The following is a 23,508-nucleotide window of genomic DNA, read 5'->3' on the forward strand; positions in this document are numbered from 1 at the left end:
ATTTTTATTTTATTTTTTATTCGATTTTCCTTCTATTTCTATTTAAAAAAAACTGTACGTGCGACCCATATTTATTTATCACCTACATGCGCACTATAGTAGCTTCTGACGCCCCATTGTTTTTTTCTATCTTAAATAGGCCAAGTCCAGCCAGCCTTTTCATTTTTTTTCTTAGGCCGAATTTTATAAAAAAAGAAACTGTAGCCGCAGCGTGCACGCGGCCGGCCGAAGGCCTTTAGGCCCATGCGAGCCGCTCACCCCTTTCATCTGTGTTTTGTATATTTTCGTCTACGTTTAGTCCCACATTGCCTAGCCTTTGACCTCTAAGGTCTTTTCCACCAATAATTATAGATCCATAGAGCCTCCAAAGATCATCCGATTCGGGTTAAATCAATATTTTGGTTTGACTAGATTCATTTAAAAAAATATATTTCTCCTCTCCGGCGCGACTTCTAAAAATTTTCTCTTCTCTCCAAAGTCATCTTACCAATTTAAATGGTCATAATGTGATACTGCATTCTGATTGGTCCGTATACGTCTCACGTGGATCGTGCATGGAACACCGTCGGATGCTCGCGGATCAAACGGCAGTCCTCGGCCCACCACACCAACCCGAAGCGAAACCCTAGCTCTACTCGTGGACGTTTTCCATCCACCACCCCCCCCCCCCCCCCCCCCCGCCTCCTTTCTTTCTCTGCCCCTCGCTCCCTCACGCACCCACAATTCCTCCCCCGAAACCCTTGCTGCCGCCACCTACGCCTCTTGTTTCGGCGTGTTCCGGCGGGCCTTGCCGGCGCGCAGCCCGGATCCGAGCTCCTCTGCCTCCGCTCTTCCCTCCCCTCCGGCCAAATCCGCCTCTTGCGTCCCCGGTAGCTCATCCCCAACACCTTCCCACGGCTAGGATTTCGAGGGTGGCGTTCCCACCAATTCCGGCGCGGTGGCGGCGACTGTGCTCCGCCCTCTTCGACGCCCACCAACCTAGCCGCATGGCACGGCCATGGCCATGGCGGCGGCCAGATCCACCCCCTCCCTCATCTCCTCGCTGCTGCCACCTCCTCCCCGTCCTGCAGCGGCGCGTCCCACCACCACCTCCTTCCTTGATGCGTCCCGCAGCGACGCCCATCGCGTCCCGCAGATGCCGTCCCTCTCCCTCAATCCCCACCGCGTTCCCCAATCCCCATCCCCAGCCAAAATCTTCCCCATCTCCCCCGGCCGATTCTCCTCCCGTCCGCGTCCCCTTCCCCACCCCCGCTCCCAGATCGCGCCGCGCGCCGCCCCTGACCGCCGCGGGAACCCCACCCCGCCACCGACGAGGCCCGACCCCCCGGGGGCCCAGCCAAGATGGTGCTCGCGTAGATGGGCGGGAGCATCTCCCGCGCGCTCGCGCAGATGAGCAACACCACAGTCGACGAGAAGGTGCTCGGGGAGTGCCTCAACGAGATCTCCCGCGCTCCTGCAGTCCGACGTCCGGAAGATCGTCAACCTGGAGACCCTCGCCGCCGGCACCAACAAGCAGTGCATCATACAGCAGGTCCCGCCCGCTCTACCTCCCTCAATTCATTTCCTGCGCTAATTCGATCGAGGGACTGGTCGGGAGGAGGCTGATGCCCTTGTGTTTTTCCTGCTGCAGGCCGTCTTCAGGGAGCTCCGCAACATGCTGGATCCAGGGAAGCCGGTATTCAACCCCAAGAAGGGCAAGCCCAGCATCGTCATGTCCTGGTTCAAGAGCCCATCATCTACAACGTCCGCGCGTGACCCAACCTCGTCGAGAGCACCTCCGGGAGCCGGGATCTCCAGATGGTAACCTCCTCCTATCTCGATCCCTTCCCACCTAGCATAGATGCCTCATTTACTGCTTATGTGCGTGCCAAATCCATGCCTGGGACCGACCAAGGGGTCTGCTTTTAGTTGGCCATGTTCATATTTGTTGATATTCTCAAAGTGTAGCATGTACGAGTTTTATTTGTTGACACTCTCATGTGAAGTGATTAGTTAGCAATTTGGACCGGTGGATGGAGTTTGGTACATGTAAAACGGTTCTGGCATTGTCATTTCTGAGCATATTTTGTAACGGTAGCCTGCAATGGGGTTGACACTCTGCTCATATGCATTTTAGCTCTTTTGCTTTTAATCTGTTAGCAGTGGTCACCATTATATATTGCCTGTGAATAAGTATTTCAACTCATTCGCATTGAATCTGTTTACAACAGTCGCAAATACTTGTTTGCTTCATGATTATATGTTGCCATGATGATTTAAGATGATTAGCTGACGCTGAACAAGTTATATCATTCTGACCATGTGAATTTGTTAGTGGTGCACTTATTTTCAGAAGTAGCATTTACACTGAAGCTCCTTGCATATATATGACACTGCTTGGTACATGTAAAATGGTTCTGGCATTCTCATCTCTGAGCATATTCTGTAACTGTAGCCTACAAGGGGATTGAGCATATATGCATTTTAGAAATACTACTGTTTTCAGTTGACAGACTCAAATAATGCAGCATGCATTGTCCTTTTCCCTGCACAAATAATGCAGTATGAGATGTGTGACCACATCATGTAATTGTTGTAATGGTTCATGATTCAGTTTTTCACTTGTGTAATCTTTGTTTACTCTGCTCAAGGGCTGCCCTAGTTAGTTAGTTTTGATAGGGTCCTTACTGCATATGCTGCTGGAATCTAATTTGACCTGTTAAGAATGAGTGTCAATCAATCAAACACAAGGAAATTAAATGCTCACTGTTTCTCATAGTGATTGGTGTGTCGTGTATAGGTCAAACTAGTGCTGTCCTTGTCTACTTTTTAGGCATCAACATGTGTTGCCATGGTTTTGGTTTTGGTTTCCGGTTGATGCATGGTTGGTTTGCTAGCTGTTCGTTAGTACCTACTGGTTGTTACTATTCCTCTTTTGAGTCAGTTTCCCTGTGTGAGACAGATTTCTTTCTTGATGTACCAATCCTCAATTAATGCCTCATGAAGCACTTTTTGTATGCGACCTTCTGTTCAAATATTTGTACTCCCTCCGATCCATATTAATTGACGCTGGTTTAGTAGAAAAGTTCTACTAAACCAGCGTCAATTAATATGGATCAGAGGGAGTACATGATTTTGATTTCCCAAACATACAAATGATTTGCAAGTTGGACTGGATGTTTTCGAGAAGATTTCTTAGTGTAGGACCTGGTGCATGTCTTCTGAAATCTGACTAGGAGACGTATTCTTCACATCTAATCAAGATTTGTTTGTTTCAGAGTTCTAAAGAAAGTAGGAATGTTCCTGTGCTTTTCCGAAACAGAGTTAGAGTGCTCAAGCGTGCGCCAAGGTTCTAACATTTTCTCGAACGCTTTGTGCTGGTATGTATGTCACATCTTGCTTCCATTGCAGCCTCAACACCCACTTTGCGTTTCTGCAATCACTAATTATACTCCAGTTTGGTGGGTTCCAAATGTTGTTGCTGCACATGTAAAAGAAAGGGATTCAGGCTACACATCTAGCTTCTGGATGTATCTATCTCACTGCCTTTTGCTGTTCCACTCTGGTTTTGCTTACTTTCTAAAATGGGTGTTTTAATAATAATGTTTATAAAGGCTGGAGATGTACCATTTCTCTCACCTCATCTTCTTATCATTGCCGGACATATGCCCCCTTCTTTTGGGTGATGGTGATTTCATATTTATCATGGAATAAAATAACATGCTATGGGAGCAGAAACTATTCACTTAATTATTTAAGGCCAAGAAGTATAAATCGAGGCACCTCCTCTCCTCTCCTCCCGTTGATGCTTGATTGTTACCTGGAATAAAGATTGTTTTCAGGAACATGAAAGTATTACCGTTTGTTAGGACATGATGACTGTTTGTTTACTGCTTTATGATTTTGTGTAGAGTTGCGTCCTTCTTGTCCCCTTTTACCCAAGGCCATCTTGTTGTGTCAATGGCTGTGTTGCCGTTTCAAGTTTGTCGACGACATAGTATCCCCTGTGATCCTCTTCAGACTAGACTCTTTAGTTTCTATCTCATGTTCATAGCGTTCTAGTTTGTCGACGACATAGTATCCCCTGCGATCTCTTAGTGAAATGAGAGGTTTGATTGATGCTGTATAGGATTGGCTAGTTTTGCTTAATGCAATATGTCTTATGCAATCAGATTACATTTCTGTTTGTTATGGTAATATAAAAAATAATCGTGCTGTCAAAATTTTCATAGTGCGTGCCTTTTATTTCTTTAGTTTGATTGTTTCCCTTGTATTCAATATGCTTCTAATGCCTGATCCTTTCATTTTTGTTGTGGCATCTTTATTTTCACAGGTGTTGTGTGTCCTGGAAGATGGAAGAGAAAGAAAACTTATTTTTGTTGAACTAAATTTTCTGTATTCCATTTTGTTGTACTTATCATTTGATAGTTTTGTATAGGAACAAGTGATACTATTTTGAAGGGCTTTATGGCCTGTGATGTAAACATATTTAGTGCTGAAATATGAAATTATTTGCAAAATTTGTCGAAAAGGAGGATCATTTGTATGAATATGTGAATGGGCTGAAAAGAGTATTGGACCAACTCCAGGATTGAATTATTATTTGAATGTATAAAAAGCCTGAATGTAAACCAGAAATGGGCTGCAAAAAATTGTACCTATACTCTTGAAAGGCCAAATGTGCATAAAAATTGCCGGGCTGACCAGTTGGGCTTGACCCATGTAGCTGACAAAAATTAACAGAAATAAATATACTAAATGGGCTGAATTGTTGGGCTCGGCCCATATAGACACCGAATTGGACTGGGTTGAATCTAATTTTTTGACCTTTTCAATTGGTCGTAATATTGCCACGTCAGCTTGCCACGTCGGATCCGATGTGGCCTGGGCAGACAGCTAGTGACCAAAACAAAACAGTAGGCATATTTTGGTCGTAGATGTCTACGACCTTCTTAGAGAGAAGGTCATTAATTTCAGTTTACGACCGCCAGCTTTTGACCTTCTGTTTTTGGTCACAAAAAGATCGCAAATGAAAAACAATGACCTTTCAGTGACCAATAGTCAAGGTCACAAGTTAACATATTTCTTGTAGTGATAAAGAGGGAAAACACCATATGATCCAACTATATTAACAAAGCCCGCGATATATCAAGATCGTGGCATCTCAAGAACATGAGAGAGAGAGAGATTAAACACATAGCTACTGGTACAAACCGTCAGCCCCGAGGGTGGACTACTCCCTCCTCATCATGGTGGCTGCCGGGATGATGAAAATGGCCACCAGCGATGATTTCCCCCTCCGATAGGGTGCCGAAACGAGGTCTAGATTGGTTTTTCGTGGCTACAAAGACTTGCGGCGGCAGAACTTCTGATCTATCAACTCCCCTAGGGTTTTTGAAATATTTTGGAATTTATAGGGCAAAGAGGCGGTGTGGGAGGCCACCGAGGGGGGCACAACCCACCTGGGTGCGCATGGACCCCCAGGCATGCCCTGGTGGGTTGTGCTCCCCTCGAAGGTCCCCTCTAGTACTTCTTTGGCCCATCGGGTGTCTTCTGGTCAAGAAAAAATCTCCAAAAAGTTTCGCTGCATTTGGACTCCGTTTGGTATTGATTTTCTGCGATGTAAAAAAACAAGCAAAAAAACAGCAACTGGCACTGGGCACTATGTCAATAGGTTAGTCCCAAAAAATGATAAAAATTTGCTATAAAATGATTGTAAAACTTCCAAGAATGATAATATAACAATATTAATACTTCATAAATTATAGATACGTTGGAGTCGTATCAACCATCGACACCGGGGGTGATGTACCGCAGCTCACGTCGAAGGAGACCCGACTGGAAGCACGGTATGCAAGCAATCCAGCGGGCGCTTTTGTAGACCCGAAACCCCACATGACCGGGAGCTACTCCGCCAGGGCGTGCGGCGGCTATGGGCTGCCCTAGGTTGACCTGATCGCCCCTAGAGCCTCGTGGATTCACATCCCCCATTGTTGAAGAACGAAAAAGAAGGAGAAGAAAGATACAAGGATAGGGGATAGATGAACACAAAGAAGTAGTAGATGTGTTTGTTCATTGTGTGTTGTTTTTTAATCGACAGTCACCCCTCATGTATATAAGAGGCGGCTGGACTTTTCATGTAAGAGAAGATTAGAATTCACATTCAAAACCCTAGTTTGGGTCTAACTCGGAATCCGAACTTTCCAAAACTGTTCGGTTTATAACCTGGCTGCACCTTGCGGGTCACTTTTGAGGCATAAAACGACCTTCGATGAAAATGTGCCCAAAAGCACATTTACTCGATTCAATGATACGAACAACTTTCATTTTGAACTTTTTTCCCATTTGAAGCCATCATGAGGGCCGAATCTCTCACGCAAAACAGCCGATTTGTGGCACTACCCATCAGAGAGGTGTCTGATGGGACGCGCCATGTTTGACTCCTAGTAGGGCTGCATTCTGATGGCTCTAACTTTCGCATACGAACTCATATTGAGATAATTTTTATATCATAATCGACCATTTCGGCGAGATGAAGACAACTCGTGTAGAAAGTATCTTCATTGAGGCTGCCCTTGAGGTGTAATCACCCGAACAGTGTTCTGGATACAAAATCTCAGTATTTTGAACACAACTTCGGCCTTCAAGATGAGATTGGATGGGAATGACCCAAACTTAAAAGAAGTTAATGTCGACAATACATAACTCTTTTGTATAGATCACTTCTTCATTTGGGACCATATTAGTTTCATTTTGTACCATGCCAAAATCTGGTGTCAACAGAGCTCCTCCCAGCTCTCAATGGAGTTTTCGGGTAGGCTATTTAACTAGTGTCGTGCTGGTCCTTTAAGCTTTAATGGCAGGTATTTTATGGCATGGAGGTCATCTCCTCGGGCCATATGAATCTGGAGAAGGAAGTCTTCAATCCACATGGCCGGGTCTCTTGTCCCGTCGTATTGCTCGATGTTTACGGGTTTAAACCCTTCGAGGTATTGATGCTGCATCACCTCGTCTGTAAAACACATTGGGTGTGCGGTGCCCCTGACCCGGGACAACATCATGCCGGAGACCAGCTATCATATGGACATGGTGTTGCTCCCGGGCTCTATCGTGTCTGTCACGCCAGGCTTGGTATCCATCCCGTCTAGAAGGGGTGTGCCCTCTACATCCGTAGATGGATCTTGTTTGGCCTGCTCTGGTGGTTAGGTCATGCCGAAGATCATATGGGTCTTCTGGTTGCATTGGCTCCTTGCTTCTTCGGCAAGGGGGAGAAGGTGGGTATTCGGCTTCCTCGGCTGTCCTGTCCCATCCTCGAGGGGGCGGTCTGGCTGGTTGGCTTGAATGCGTCTAGGAGGTGTGGGCTCAAAGGCCTCGTCATCGAACTATGACAGTAGACATCGCCGTGGGTAGCTTTCATTTTGGTCTTGCCACTCATTGCCATAGCCCTCTTCGACAACTAGGACTTTTGTCCATCTGTCCTTGAGGCTATCCTGTTCAGCCTTCAGTTGCTTCTGCTTCTTCTTAAGGCTTCGAGCGGTGGTTAGAAGTTGCCGCTTGAACCGTTCTTGGTCTAACGGGTCTTCGGGCACAATGTACTCTTCGGCTCCGAGGCTCTCTTCATCCTCGAAAACAGGGAGGTAGTTGTTGTCTTGATAGTCGTCGGGGTCGTCGGGCTCGCCATGGTCCTCGGTAACGGCTGGATGCTGCTCAGTGTTGGCATTATCGTCGAGCTCCTCTATGTTATCTAGAGCAACATCGTCCCCTGTGTCGTTTGTATCTTTGTTCTGGTTATCTTCCCTACCTCTTCCCCGTCCCCTGGATCGCTTTCGTTGGCATTGGCGTTTGGATGACTCCTTTGCGAGGTCCTCATCGTCCTCCTTGGGGGTATCGACCATATAGACGTCATAGGTAGAAGTGGCAGTCCACTTACCCGTACTGGGAGTGGTTGGAGAGTTTGCTGTATAGGCCATGGCATCGACATCCTCATCGATGTCCTCGACCTCCTCAGAGGCGTAGTCCAGCATATCGGTTAAGTCCTCGATAGTGGCAACCAAGTGGGTGGTGGGTGGGTCAAACAATTCCCCACATCCTGCATCGGGCCTGAACCGATCATAGATGGAGGAAGGGGCGCCTATGATATTCATCGTCTGGATCTGATCTAGCATCTCGTTTAACAGTAAGAGACTAACCAAATAGGTATCCGGGGTTTCTTCGGAGTCAACCTCCGGTGTGGTAGTATGAGGGGCGCGTCCGGCCAGGGCTGTCCATTGGTCTTCGGACGCCAAAGCCGTATCTAGGCTTGAAGCCTGATCCGAGGTGAGGGCTGACCCGGATATAGGGTCGGAAAGAAAGTCCGAAGCTAAAGCTTCAAGGTTTCGGGCTCCTCAGGCAAGGTTGAGAATCCAGTGAAGATCAGATCGCCCCGAGCGTCAGCGACATACTCTAGGTTACCGAACCTGATTTCATGCTCAGGGGCGAAGCTGTCGACCTGGTTAAGGCGACCAGCCGAGTTGGCGTGCAAAACCATGCCGAACACAAAGAGCTGGCTGGGAACAAAGATGTCCCTCGTGCGGATGTAATCTCCAATAATTTGGTGTGCCATCGATCCTTCTGCGATCCCCCAGCGGAACTCTCAGTGAAAGCACCAATGTTGGTGTCAAAACCGGCGGATCTCGGGTAAAGGGTCCCGAGCCATGGATCTTGGATCAATGCGGAATAGGAGACATAGTGACACTATTTACCTAGGTTTGGGACCTCTCGAAGAGGTAAAATCCTATGTCCTGCTTGATTTTATTGATGTCTGTATGTTGGTTACAAAGTCGATCTACCACGAGATCAAATGAACTAAACCCTAGACGAGTAGGATGATGGTTCTTCTTCTAGCCTCTATGGACTAAACCCTTTGGTTTATATAAACACCAGGGGTAGATAGGGTTACACATGGTCGGTTGCCATCAGGGAATAAACATGCCGATTCTTCTATCTTGTATTGGAGGGCACACCAAGGTTTCAGAACTTTCTAGCCCGAACACGTAGTCGCCTTATAGCCCGGCCTTCCAGTAGTAATTACAGAGTGGCCCACCTATCTGGCCCATGAGAGCTAGACCGGCACCCCGAGGACCCCTTAGTCCTGGAATCCCTCAGTCCTCCGCCATCTTCTTGATCTCAAGGCAGTCGATTGTGTGGTGCGTGAGTGAGCTCTGTAGGGTGTAGTACGGACCATCGCCTGAGTCATCAGAAATCATCTCCTCCTTTTTCAAGCGCTTCCACTAGGTTCTGTAGTGAAGTCTCCAGGCAACCTACTCTTTTGGACCTTCTTGTCGCGGGAGGGCCCAGCCTCCCGATCGGCTGTTGGCCAAGATCAGTTTCAGGATTCGTCCACCCTAGCGCACATGTCCTCCAGCTTAGTTGTACTATAGTGTGAACATCGTGGACCGCCATTTTCTCGCACGTCTTGGGGTCCGGGACCCCGTTGTGGAAGGCCGCAACAACTTCTACATCGTTGATGCGGGGAATCTTGCTGCAGACCAGGATGAACCGTTGGATGAAAAGGCACAACATCTCAAACTCCTTTTGCCGGATAGTGTTTAAGTCCACGATCGTGGATGGCCGATCATAGGTTCCTTCAAAGTTGGTGATAAAACGCTTGCACAACTCGTCTCATGTCCCAATGGAGTTTTGTGGGGGATTCATGAGCCACGAAAGCGCCGAGTCTTAGAGGGCCATGGGAAACCAATTGTACATGGCGTTCGCATGTCCGTGAGCGGCCTAGATCGCCATGGTATAGATTTGGAGGAACTTGACATGGTTCGTCGAACCATCGTACCATGACAACAAATCAGGCTTGAACCGTGGGGGCCATACCACTTCACGAAGTTTAGGGGTGAATACCTGGCACCCCATGCCTATTGGCACAGCCCGAGCACCCAGGGTGCCTAGCACAGGGTACCTTGCCTCCACCATCTCTTGAATGAACCTATCTTGACGTTCCCACCAACGCTCTTTGGCGACGCGAGTGTCTTCCGCTAGGTGACAAGTCGGCAAACACCGCTCTTTACCTTCTATGGGGGAAGAGGCTAGAAATTGGCATGCTTCCCCTCCCAGATGCCCATAGGCTAGACACGGATCATGGTTTTGAGGGTCCTGAGGAGGCGGCATGTGCTCCTGGACCCGTGACTGCTCACATGCCACCATCAGTGCCTCAGGTGGCATGTAGATGGTACGTGCCTTGGTCACTGATGGAACAGCCAAAACATGGGTCCGTTCTTCCCGTCGCAGGGAATAATAGCTTGGCCTTGGTGGTGCTCGCGCCATGGCTGGCAGCACATCCTCCGTCATTTTGCTCTGCACTCCACTCGTGGTCCTGGCTCGTGTGGTGGACCTCCTCCGCCGGTAGAGGAGGAGGAGCCTGCTGAGTAGTGGCAGCGGCGTCTTGACATTGGCGCCGCGCTAAAGAACGTGCCTCCCGACTTTTACATCAGGAGCTTGGATGCCCTGGAGTGCCTGGACGCGATTTGTCAAGGCGTGCTTGGGACCCCGAGAAGGGTACTCGTTGTGAACGACGCTGATGCAAGAACTAGACGTCTGATCCCCTACCTGGCACACCAAATGGCAGTTTCTAAGAACTTACATAGGAGTTGTGAGCAACAAATCTTTGAGAGTTCGCCCGGGACTGAATACGTCCAATGATCCTAAGTCATGAGAAAATAGGTGGATGAACTACATATGAACGCAAGGAACTACCCAAGTTTGGGCCACCTTTGTGGTGTAATACACTACTCCTGCCTTGTTTTCTATTGCAATGGTTTGGAGCTACAATGTGTCTCTTACAAGGTCAAAAGATCGACCACCCTAGTGAGACCCTGCGCCCCCTTGTTCATGGGTATCTTACGATGCAACTCATGTTTTCGAGCTTGCTATCGTAGTTCATTTCCTAAGAATCTCGCAATGTCATCTCGTTGATTTGTTTTGCAAACTTTCTTTTTAGACATGTTGAGTTTGAAGCATCTTGTCACCAACCAGATATGAATCTCAGGAAGATATGATGGTTGGAACTTTTCCAAGATATATGATGTAGGTTCTGGCAAGGTTCATGTTTTGGCCGACACACTTAGCCAGAAGATCTATTATTGTAGTATCTTGATTGAGAAATTTGATCATCTTCCCCATGAGGATTTCATATGACTTATTCTAGAGGTTGTTCCTTATGGATGTTTGTGCTCCCGAAGTCTGACCTATACTTGATGGCCCTAATAATGCTTTTAAGTATGATCGTGGTATCTAGAACATTAACGAGAACATTAGAAGCGGAGTCCTAAATCTCACTCGGTCGATCATTCAAATTTCATTTCCATGGCCCAATCAAGGTGAAATCTCAGGAAGTGTTGTCTTCCTTTGCATCTACATCCTCTGTCACTATTCATCATGGTAGTATGATGTGTTGCCAGGATCCTTGGCACAGATACTAGTGAAACCCTGATGACTATGGAAATGCTCAAGTTCTTGAGAGCACGCTCAGACACTAGGTAATATCCTTGGTATCAATTGGAATGTGCCTTCGGTTTGCTGAGTTGTCTTATAACTCTAGTTTCCGTTCCAAAGTAAGCATGCTATTCCTTCGAACTCCTTCAAACGATAGTTTGTGAATTGCCTTAGCCTGGTATGTAGAGTTTCAATGATCTCGATATCAAAAGAAATTCTTTTTTCCACTCAAGGGAACAATTCTACGAGTCACCTCCCCTAAGGTGCCCATTATGGAATCATGGCAATTAACTCCTCGCTACTTTGAAACCCATGCACCATCTTACTTAAGCATGGCATTGTTGTCTACCAGATAGAACCTTCATCATCTGTTTCTTTCCATCCCTCTTGATGTGTATTTTGTGTCTCAGATCAAGAGATGTTTCAACATCTCATTCTGTGAGTTGACAGTGAGTTGCTCGATCTTTGAGAAGATCAAATCCTATGGAGTTCCTCTCTCTTTCTATCTCGTATTTGGATGAAGATCTCAAAGCAAAGACGTCAAGATCAACATGATGCAAGGAATCAACATCTTCGAGAAGGGCAGTTGGATTATGAAGATTGTGATAGGCAGTGTCTCCTCTTCCTCTTACCACACGCTTGAATCTTGGGACTAGATTCTAATTTACTGGGGGTGAGTTGTCACAACCCTAGAAATTGATTGTAATCAGTTGCATAATCATCCATCCATCATGTTTAAAATTCAAATGAATTTGAATTGGGGATGGTCAAACCCTAGCACTAAATGAATTCAACCAGGTTCAATTTCAAATCTTTTTCAATAGACCCAAAATGGCCTTCAGAAAAGTTCATCATTTTTGGAACAGGTGAAAACCTCTGCCAAAAATGATGCACATTTTCTAGGTCATGATTAGATTTTTGAACTAAATCATAAAGTATTTAAATTTGGGAATTTAGTTGCTATAATTATTTTAAATGCTCAAATACTTCTAAAACTAATTGAGGGTTGTTGGAAATAATTAAAAATGTGCCCATAATTTATTCCATGAATTTTGAAAATGGTTTAGTTTTAAAACTAAATACAAACAAAAGGAAATAAATAGAAAACAGAAAGCAAAATAGAAAAGTCAGAGAGAGAGAGAAGCCTACCTGGGCAGCCCAGCTAGCGGCCCATCCCACCAGCAGATGACGCCATTCGTCCCTGTCCTCCTGCCAGTCGGACGAGGCACGAGCCTGACGCACGCGCACGCTCGGCGCGACACACATCAACCTTGCTGCCCTCCCATGGCCACGTCCACATCGTGGATCACCTTACGGGTGCCATTAGGATCAGGACAACCTCCTCACAATCCCGCTCGCCCTGTCCCTGGCTCTCCTCCACCTTGGCTGAAACTGCCGTGAGAGCCCTAATAGAGGCAAAGGTGTGCCGACTTTTGATGAGATGGAGGCTATCATTTATGGTGGAGTAGACTTTGACGACCCGACTACGAACGTGCGAGGATGTCACGCCTTAGCAATTGCTAAACCAACTCCGAGAGGTTATTGACCACACTAGAGCACGATCAACCTGACCACGAGGGTCTATTTCCTACAAGCAAACGAAGAACAAGCAAGAAACTGAAATTGCAATATGGATATCACGAAGAAAAGAGGAAAACTTTATTGATCAAGTGGGGTTCTATGACGTCTTGGTCTGGTCATTGAACACAAACGAAGTACGCGAAGTTGCAGCTATGGCGAACTTTTAATCTAAACAAAACCCAAAGTCTAAATGATGCTCTACGTGATGTATATATGGAGGAAGAGGGGTCCAAAACCAAACCTATCTCTTGTTTCCCCACACATACGGACTCCAAAAACAACCTATACTATAGTATTTCAAAATTACATGGGCCTGGCCCAAGAATAAGGTGACAAAACACCAATAATAACCTCTGGACAAAATTTAGGAAGTGGCATCTTGTATATTTTGTCCAAGCCTTCATACACTCATTATGGTGGGTTCAAAGTCCTGAAATCATCACTTGAAACTCTAGTCTTGTTTTCCTTGCGCATGCCATCATCTCCATGCTTGATCTTGCTCAAGTGATCATCCCTCTTGTCCATGCTAGGCCCTTCATTTGTAAGCAAAATAAATGTATACAATTTAGGCAGCATCATATTCTCATTCACATTAGAATCATTACCAAGAAACAAAAGTACCTGATAATTTAATTGGCGTGCGCGAGCTCTAGTAATTGGTCAAGTATATGCAACAGTAGGGGATGTGGGTCTAACAATGGTATTGATGTCCTCATCATCCTTCCCTTCTTGAAATGAAGTCGTCCTCAATGGAAGCTCATCTTCCTAAACCAAATAAGGCTTCAAATCTGCAATGTTAAAAGTGGGACTAACCCCAAAATCTACAGGCAGCTCAAGTTTATATGCATTATCATTTATTTTCTCTAACACCTTAAAAGGACCATCTGCACATGGCATAAGCTTTGATTTGCGCAAATCAGGAAATCTATCCTGACGCAAATGTAACCAAACAAGATCTCCAGGTGCAAACACAACATGTTTTCTACCCTTATCTCCAGCAAGTTTATTTTTAGCATTCATACGCTCAATGTTTTCCTTAGTTAACTCATGCATTTTTAATATCAATTCAGCTTGTTGTTTAGCATCAAAATTAACCTTCTCCGAAGATGGAGGAGGCAACAAATCAATAGGTGCACGAGGTAGGAAACCATACACAATTTCAAAAGGGCACATCTTAGTAGTAGAATGCAACGAACAATTATAAGCAAATTCAATATTAGGCAAGCATTATTCCCACATTTTCTTATTAATCTTCAAAACAGCCCTAAGCATAGTAGACAATGTTCTACTGACTACTTTAGTTTGTCCATCAGTTTGGGGTGACAAGTAGTACTAAAAAGCAATTTAGTCTCCAACTTAGCCCATTAACATCTCCAAAAGTGGCTAAGAAATTTAGTATCACTACAAAAAAAGACACTTCCGTGATGATACGTGTTTGTCACAGTAGGTCACATTTTTTGTCATGCATGTACATCCATGACGATTTTACGACAGAATCAAGATATTCATACCTGAGCTGTCATAGAAGTGTTTCATGACATTACCAAAATTATCATCATGAAAGTGTCCACTTCCATGACGATAAATCGCGCGTCATAGAAGTGCTTTCGTCAAGGGTGACCGACATGTGGCATCCACCGTAACGGGTCGCCGTTAAGCTATCGGGTCCGGTTTTGGATCCGATAACCCGTTAACAGCCTGGACCAATGAGGATTTTCCACATGTAAAATTGTGATTGGTCGGAGGAAACACGTGTTGACTCACCATTGGGACAAATGTCATCCATTCATTGGACAGGAGGTTCCTATGATACATCGACAAGTGGCACAACCCAACAGAGGCCCATTCTGGTGAAAAGGCTGGTCCGTTTGACTTGGTCCAAAGGTAACGGGCCGGCCCATGGAAAGCTTGTTAACGGCCTGTTCGTATATAGCCCATTTACGACTCGCTAACTCACGGCCCGTTACGGCCTATCAAAATTAAGCCCAGTAGCTTCATCTGGGCCGTCCAATATGATTCCAGCCCGCTGATAACCCACAAGTATAGGGGATCGCAACAGTTTTCGAGGGTAGAGTATTCAACCCAAATTTATTGATTCGACACAAGGGGAGCCAAAGAATATTCTCAAGTATTAGCAGCTGAGTTGTCAATTCAACCACACCTGGATAACTCAATATCTGCAGCGAAGTATTTAGTAGCAAAGTAATATGATAGTAGTGATTGTAAAGATAGCAATGGAAAAGTAAATAAGCGGAGAACAATATATGGAAAGCTCGTAGGCAATGGATCGGTGATAGAGAATTATGCCGGATGTGGTTCATAATGTAACAGTCATAAACTAGGGTGACACAGAACTAGCTCCAATTCATCAATGTAATGTAGGCATGTATTCCTAATATAGTCATACGTGCTTATGGAAAAGAACTTGCATGAAATATTTTGTCCTACCCTTCCGTGGGAGCGGGGTCCTAGCAGAAACTAAGGGATATTAAGGCCTCCTTTTAATAAAGTACTAGACCAAAGCATTAACACATGGTGAATACATGAAATCCTCAAACTATGGTCATCACCGGGAGTGCTCCCGATTATTGTCACTTCGGGGTTGCCGGATCATAACACATAGTAGGTGACTATAGACTTGCAAGATAAGATCAAGAACTATCATATATTGATGAAAACATAATAGGTTTAGATCTGAAATCATGGCACTCGGGCCCTAGTGACAAGCATTAAGCATAGCAAAGTCATAGCAACATCAATCTCAGAACATAGTGGATACTAGGGATCAAACCCTAACAAAATTAACTCGATTACATGATAAATCTCATCCAACCCATCACCGTCCAGCAAGCCTACGATGGAATTACTCACGCACGGCGGTGAGCATCATGAAATTGGTGATGGAGGATGGTTGATGATGACGATGGCGACAGATTCCCCTCCTTGGAGCCCCGAACGGACTCTAGATCAGCCCTCTCGAGAGGTTTTAGGGCTTGGCGGCGGCTCCGGATCGTAAAACGCGATGAATCCTTCTTCTCTATTTTTTCTCCCCGAAAGCAAATATATAGAGTTGGAGTTGAGGTCGGAGGAGCTCCACGGGGCCCATGAGGTAGGGGGGCGCGCCCAGGGGGGCAGGCGCGCCCCCACCCTCGTGGCTAGGGTGTGGGCCCCCTTGTCTTCATATTTTGCAAGTATTTTTTTTATTATTTCCAAAAAGATGTTCCATGAAGTTTCAGGTCATTCTGAGAACTTTTGTTTCTGCACATAAATAACACCATGACAATTCTGCTGAAAACAGCGTCAATCCGGGTTAGTTCCATTCAAATCATGCAAGATAGAGTCCAAAACAAGGGCAAAAGTGTTTGGAAAAGTAGATACGACGGAGACGTATCAACTCCCCCAAGCATAAACCTTTGCTTGTCCTCAAGCAATTCAGTTGACAAACTGAAAGTCATAAAGAAAAACTTTTACAAACTCTGTTTGCTCTTGTTGTTGTAAATATGTAAAGCCAGCATTCAAGTTTTCAGCAAAGATTATAAACTAACCATATTCACAATAACGCTTAGATCTCATGTTACTCATATCAATGGCATAATCAACTAGCGAGCAATAATAATAAATGTCGGATGACAACACTTCCTCAAAACAATCATAATATGATATAACAAGATGGTATCTCGCTAGCCCTTTCTGAGACCGCAAAACATAAATGCAGAGCACCTCTAAAGATCAAGGAATGACTAGACATTGTAATTCATGGTAAAAGAGATCCAGTCAAGTCATACTCAATGTAAACCAATAGTAATGAATGCAAATGACAGCGGTGCTCTCCAACTGGTGCTTTTTATTAAGAGGATGATGACTCAACATGAAAGTAAATAGATAGGCCCTTCGCAGAGGGAAGCAAAGGTGCCAGAGCTCGGTTTTGAAACAGAGGTGAATAATATTTTGAGTGGTATACTTTAATTGTCAACATAACAACCAAGAGATGGCGATATCTTCCATGCTACACACATTATAGGCTGTTCCCAAACAGAATGGTAAACTTTATACTCCCCCTCCACCAACAAGCACCAGTCCATGGCTTTCTCGAAAGAACAAGTGCCTCCAACTAACAAGAGTCCCAGGGGGAGTTTTGTTTGCAATTATTTTGATTTGATTTGCATAAAGCATGGGACTGGGCATCCCGGTGACCAGCCATTTTCTCGTGAGTGAGGAGCGGAGTCCACTCCTCTTGAGAATAACCCGCCTAACATGGAAGATACGGACAACCCTACTGGATACATGAGCTATTCGAGCATACAAAACATGATATTTATTTGAAGGTTTAGAGTTTGGCACATACAAATTTACTTGTAACGGCAGGTAGATACCGTAAATAGGTAGGTATGGTGGACTCATATGGAATAACTTTGGGGTTTATGGGATTGGATGCACAAGAATTTATCCCGCTTAGTACAGGTGAAGGCTAGAAAAAGACTGGGAAGCGGCCAGCTAGAGAGCAACAACCGTCATGAACATGCATTAAAATTAATCAACACCGAATGCAAGCATGAGTATGATATAATTCACCATGAACATAAATATCGTGAAGGCTATGTTGATTTTATTTCAACTACATGCGTGAACATGTGCCAAGTCAAGTCACTTAAATCATTCAGAGGAGGATACCACCCTATCATACCACATGACAACCATTTTAATAGCATGTTGGCACGCAAGGTAAACCATTATAAGCTCCTAGCTAATCAAGCATGGCACACGAAACTATGATCTCTAGTTGTCATTGCAAACATGTTTATTCATAATAGGCTGAATCAGGAACGTTGAACTAATCATATTTACAAAAACAAGAGAGGTCGAGTTCATACCAGCTTTTCTCATCTCAGTCAGTCCATCATATATCGTCATAATTGCCTTTCACTTGCACGACCGAACAATGTGGATAATAATCATAGTGCGCGTGCATTGGACTAAGCTGGAATATGCAAGCATTCAATAAACAGGAGAAGACAAGGCAATATGGGCTCTTTTCTCATATCAACAATAATGGATATAGGAGTCACTTCAACAATTTAATCATGGTCTTCTCCTATCGACCCCCAAAGAAAAGAAAAGAAATAAAACTATTTACATGGGAAAGCTCCCAGCAAGCAAAAGAAGAACAAGAAATCTTTTTGTGTTTTCTTTTTAATTACTACTACAAGGATGGAAATTAAAACTAGCTAAAAGCTACAACTAATTTTTTTGGTTTTTCTTAAGGTTTATTGAACACACAAGAAGAAAGCATAAAAAGGAAATAAACTAGCATGGATATTACAATGAAAAAGTATAAACACCGACATCTAGCAAAGAGTGTGTGAACATGAATGTAATGTCGGTGAGAAATACGTCCTCCACCAAGCTTAGGCTTTTGGCCTAAGTTGGTCTAATGCCACGGATGGCCTGGCGGATATCCAAAGTAGTAGTTGGGGTCGTACTGCGATGCAGCAGTCATTGCATCGTGGGCTGCAGCTTGGAGGCTAGCTATCTCAGCTCTCCTCTTATACTCTTCCGCCTCCTCTCTGGTTATAAAATATCTCCTTTTTGCCTGAAATTCAAAGAAAGTAGAAGCAGGGAGAGCAACGTGATAGGTGAGTCATCTGTCAAAGATTAGTCGGTACTGGAGGAACTGATCGTTCCTCTTAACAAACTGATGACGAACCATAGCCTCATAATCCAAATAAGCAGGACGCAACTCAATATCATCTTCACGTATGGTTATACCAAGAAAATTAGCTATGCGGGTTGCATAAATTCCACCAAAGAAATCTCCATTAAATCTATTAAGATGCAACCTACGTGCAACAATGGCTCCCAAATTATAAGATTTATCTCCTAACACAGCACTCCTAAGAATACTGAGGTCAGGGACACACATGTGACAAGCCTCATCTTTACCATTAATGCATCTACCTATGAAGAGAGCAAAATAATGTATAGCAGGAAAGTGAATGCTCCCTATGGTAGCTTGTGTTATATCTCTAGATCCCCCCACAGTTATACTAGCAAGAAAATCTCTAAATTCAGATTTGCGAGGTTCCCTAACACTACCCCATTGTGGAAGTTTGCAAGCAGTGGTAAAATCCTCTAAGTCCATCATATAAGATTTTTCATAAAGATCAAACATGACAGTTGGAGAATTGCGTGAAGATGAAAATTCAAACCTCCTTACAAAGGAACTAGTGAGATAGTGGTACTGACGACACTTTTCCTCCTCGAAGCTCACAAGATCAGCGTTACGCAAATATGCGTTAAATTCTTCCTTGATTTCCGCTCGATCCATAAAGTCCTCTAAAGGCCATTCACAGGGCCGCACTGGAGCGTCCCTTGGTGGCTCATCATCAGCATCACGCATTGCAAGCCTGGGCTCGTATTTCCTTGAAGAGCCACCTTGGTACATTTTCCTAAACATATTTCTTCCTCTGAAAAAATTTCTGAAATTTTTAGTAACTTCAAATAAAAGTAAACCAAACTCAACAAAATTGATAGCAACTACTCCTACAAGTGCCTAGAGCCTATATCATGCATCAAAACTACTTGGAACCACATAAATTTGACATGCAAGCTCAAGAACAGGGTCACCTAGGCAACACAAATTTGCAATGAATAAAGTACTAGAAAAAAAACTAATTGGACTAATGGAGGAGTCACATACCAAGGAACAATCCCCCCAAGCAGTTTTGTGAGAGGTGCTTTGAGCGAGGAGATCGAAAATGGCAGCAAAATGAGCTTGGACTCGGGTTGGAACTGGATAATCGTGTTTGTGGGAGGAAGGAGTGTGTGGGTGCAGGAATAAGTCGAGAAGGGCCACCGTGGGCCCACGAGGCAGGGGGCACGCCCTCCACCCTCGTGGCCAGGTGGATGCCCCCCCTGTTGTGTTCTTAGTGCCAAATATTCTCAAATATTCCAGAAAAAATCATATGTAAATTTCAGGGCATTTGGAGAACTTTTATTTTCGGGGTATTTTTATATTGCGCGGATAATTCAGATAACAGACGGAAAATAGTTATTTTTATTTTATTTAATATAAATAATAGAAAGTAAAAGGAGGGTACAGAGAGTTGTGTTTTCTAAATTCATCCATCTCTTGATCATCAAAAGGAACCCATTAACAAGGTTGATCAAGTCTTGTTAACAAACTCATTCCGAATAACATGGAACCAGAGAATTTTCGAATAACACTAGGTTACCTCAACAGGGATATGCACATCCCCAACAATAAGAATATCATATTTCTTCTTGACAGTAGGAAGAGGAAATTCAAAACCTCCAAAAATAATCGATGGAATTTTTCAAATAGAATTTATACTGTGGACTTGAGGTTGTTTCCTTGGAAAGTGTACCGTATGCTCATTACCATTAACATGAAAAGTGACATTGCCTTTGTTGCAATCAATAACAGCCCCTGCAGTATTCAAAAAGGGTCTTCCAAGAATAATAGACATACTATCATCCTCGGGAATATCAAGAATAACAAAGTCCGTTAAAATAGTAACGTTTGCAACCACAACAGGCACATCCTCACAAATACCGACAGGTATAGCAGTTGATTTATCAGCCATTTGCAAAGATATTTCAGTAGGTGTCAACTTATTCAAATCAAGTCTACTATATAAAGAGAGAGGCATAACACTAACACCGGCTCCAAGATCACATAAAGCAGTTTTAACATAGTTTCTTTTAATGGAGCATGGTATAGTGGGTACTCCTGGATCTCAAGTTTCTTTGGTATTCCACCCTTAAAAGTATAATTCGCAAGCATGGTGGAAATTTCAGCTTCCGGTATCTTTCTTTTATTAGTAACAATTTCTTTCATATACTTAGCATAAGGATTCATTTTGAGCATATCAGTTAATCGCATACGCAAAAAGATTGGTCTAATCATTTCAGCAAAGCGCTCAAAATCCTCATCATCCTTTTTCTTGGATGGTTTGGGAGGAAAAGGCATGGGTTTTTGAACCCATGGTTCTCTTTCTTTACCTTGTTTCCTAGCAACAAAGGCTCTCTTATCATAACATTGATTCTTTCATTGTGGGTTATCAAGATCAACAACAGGTTCAATTTCTATATCATTATCATTGCTAGGTTGAGCATCAACGTGAACATTATCATTAACATTATCACTAGTTTCAGGTTCATTACCAGATTGTGTTTCAGCATCAGAAATAGAAATATCATTTGGATTCTCAGGTGTATCAATAACAGGTTCACTAGAAGTATGCAAAGTCCTATCATTTTTCTTTTTCTTCCTTCTAGAAGGACTAGGTGCATCTATATTATTTCTCTGAGAATCTTGCTCAATTCTCTTAGGATGGCTTTCATGATACAAAGGTTCCTGAGTCATTTTACCACCTCTAGTCATAACTCTAACAACAATCATTATTCTTACTATTCAATTCATTGAGAAAATCATTTTGAGATTTAAGTACTTGTTCTACTTGAGTGGTAACCATAGAAGCATGTTTACTAATAAGTTTAAGTTCACCTTTGACATTAGCCATATAATCACCCAAGTGTTCAAGCATACCAGCACTGCATTTTAATTCTCTACCAAAATAAGCATGGAAGTCTTCTTGCTTAACCATAAATTTATCAAACCCATCTAAGCATGGGCTAGCAAACTTAGTAAATGGGATTTCAGCTTTATCATATCTATAGAGAGAATTTACCTTGACTACCTGTGTCAGTTTATCAAGACCATGTATTTCTTCAGTAGGCGGTAAATTAAGACCATGTATTTCTTCAATAGGAGGTAAATTCTTAACATCTTCAGCTTTAATACCCTTTTATTTCATGGATTTCTTTGCCTCTTGCATATCCTTAGGGCTGAGAAATAGAACACCTCTCTTCTTCGGAGTTGGTTTTGGAATAGGCTCAGGAAGTGTCCAATTATTTTCATTAGTCAACATATTATTTAATAGAATTTCAGCTTCATCCGGTGTTCTTTCCATGAAAACAGAACCAACACAACTATCCAGGTAATCTCTGGAAGCATTGGTTAGTCCATTATAAAAGATATCAAGTATTTCATTATTCTTAAGAGGATGATCGGGTAAAGCATTAAGTAATTGGAGAAGCCTCCCCAAACTTGTGGGAGACTCTCTTCTTCAATTTGCACAAAATTATATATATCCCTTAAAGCAGCTTGTTTCTTATGAGCAGGGAAATATTTAGCAGAGAAGTAATAAATCATATCCTGGGGACTACGCACACAACCAGGATCAAGATAATTAAACCATATCTTAGCATCACCCTTTAACGAGAACGGAAATATTTGAAGGATATAAAAGTAGCGAGTTCTCTCATCATTAGTGAACAAGGTGGCTATATCATTTAATTTAGTAAGATGTGCCACAACAGTTTCAGATTCATAGCCATAAAAAGGATCAGATTCAACCAAAGTAATTATGTCAGGATCAACAGAGAATTCATAATCCTTATCAGTAACACATATAGGTGAAGTAGCAAAAGCAGGGTCAGGTTTCATTCTAGCATTAAGGGATTGCTGCTTCCATTTAGCTAATAACCTCTTTAGATCATATCTATCATTGCAAGCAAGAATAGCTCTAGCAGATTCTTCATCCAGAACATAACCCTCAGGAACAACAGGCAATTCATATTTATTAGGGGGAGAGTCTTCATCATCACTTTCATCAATATTATCAGTTTCAATAATTTCATTCTCTCTAACCCTAGCAAGTTGTTCATCAAGAAATTCACCAAGTGGCATAGTAGTATCAAGCGTAGAAGTAGTTTCACATAAGTATCATGCATAGCAGAAGTGGCATCATCAATAACATGCGACATATCAGAATGAATAGCAGAAGCAGGTTTAGGTGTCGCAAGCTTACTCAAAACAGAAGGTGAATCAAGTACAGAGCTAGATGGCAGTTCCTTACCTCTCCTCGTAGTTGAGGGATAAATCTTGGTTTTTGGATCTCTCAAGTTCTTCATAATGATAAGCAGATATAAATCCCAAGTGACTCAAAGAATAGAGCTATGCTCCCCGACAACGGTGCCAGAAAATAGTCTTGATAACCCACAAGTATAGGGGATCGCAACAGTTTTCTAGGGTAGAGTATTCAACCCAAATTTATTGATTCGACACAAGGGGGGCCAAAGAATATTCTCAAGTATTAGCAGCTGAGTTGTCAATTCAACCACACCTGGATAACTTAATATCTGCAGCAAAGTATTTAGTAGCAAAGTAATATGATAGTAGTGGTAACGGTAGCAAAAGGTAATGATAACAAAAGTAATGTTTTTGGTATTTTGTAGTGATTGTAACGATACCAACGGAAAAGTAAATAAGCGGAGAACAATATATGGAAAGCTCGTAGGCAATGGATCGATGATAGAGAATTATGCCAGATGTGGTTCATCATGTAACAGTCATAAACTAGGGTGACACAGAACTAGCTCCAA

At 43.5% G+C, this 23,508-nt stretch overlaps 1 non-coding gene across 2 annotated transcripts; it reads left to right on the forward strand.

The window, feature by feature from the left end:
* Positions 1-674: 674 nt before the first annotated feature.
* LOC125530710 (uncharacterized) lies at positions 675-4,510 on the forward strand. Of its 2 annotated transcripts, XR_007292979.2 has the most exons (4): positions 675-1,531; positions 1,631-1,800; positions 3,258-3,359; positions 4,313-4,510. It is a non-coding gene; the product is annotated as an uncharacterized LOC125530710 (transcript). The 2 variants fall into 2 exon arrangements; XR_015600980.1 differs by having other exon boundaries at positions 1,631-3,359.
* Positions 4,511-23,508: the final 18,998 nt, after the last annotated feature.

The sequence above is a fragment of the Triticum urartu genome, chromosome 4A (genome assembly GCF_056163025.1).
Source record: "Triticum urartu cultivar PI428250 chromosome 4A, HENAU_Tu73, whole genome shotgun sequence".
NCBI classification, from domain to species: Eukaryota; Viridiplantae; Streptophyta; class Magnoliopsida; order Poales; family Poaceae; genus Triticum; species Triticum urartu.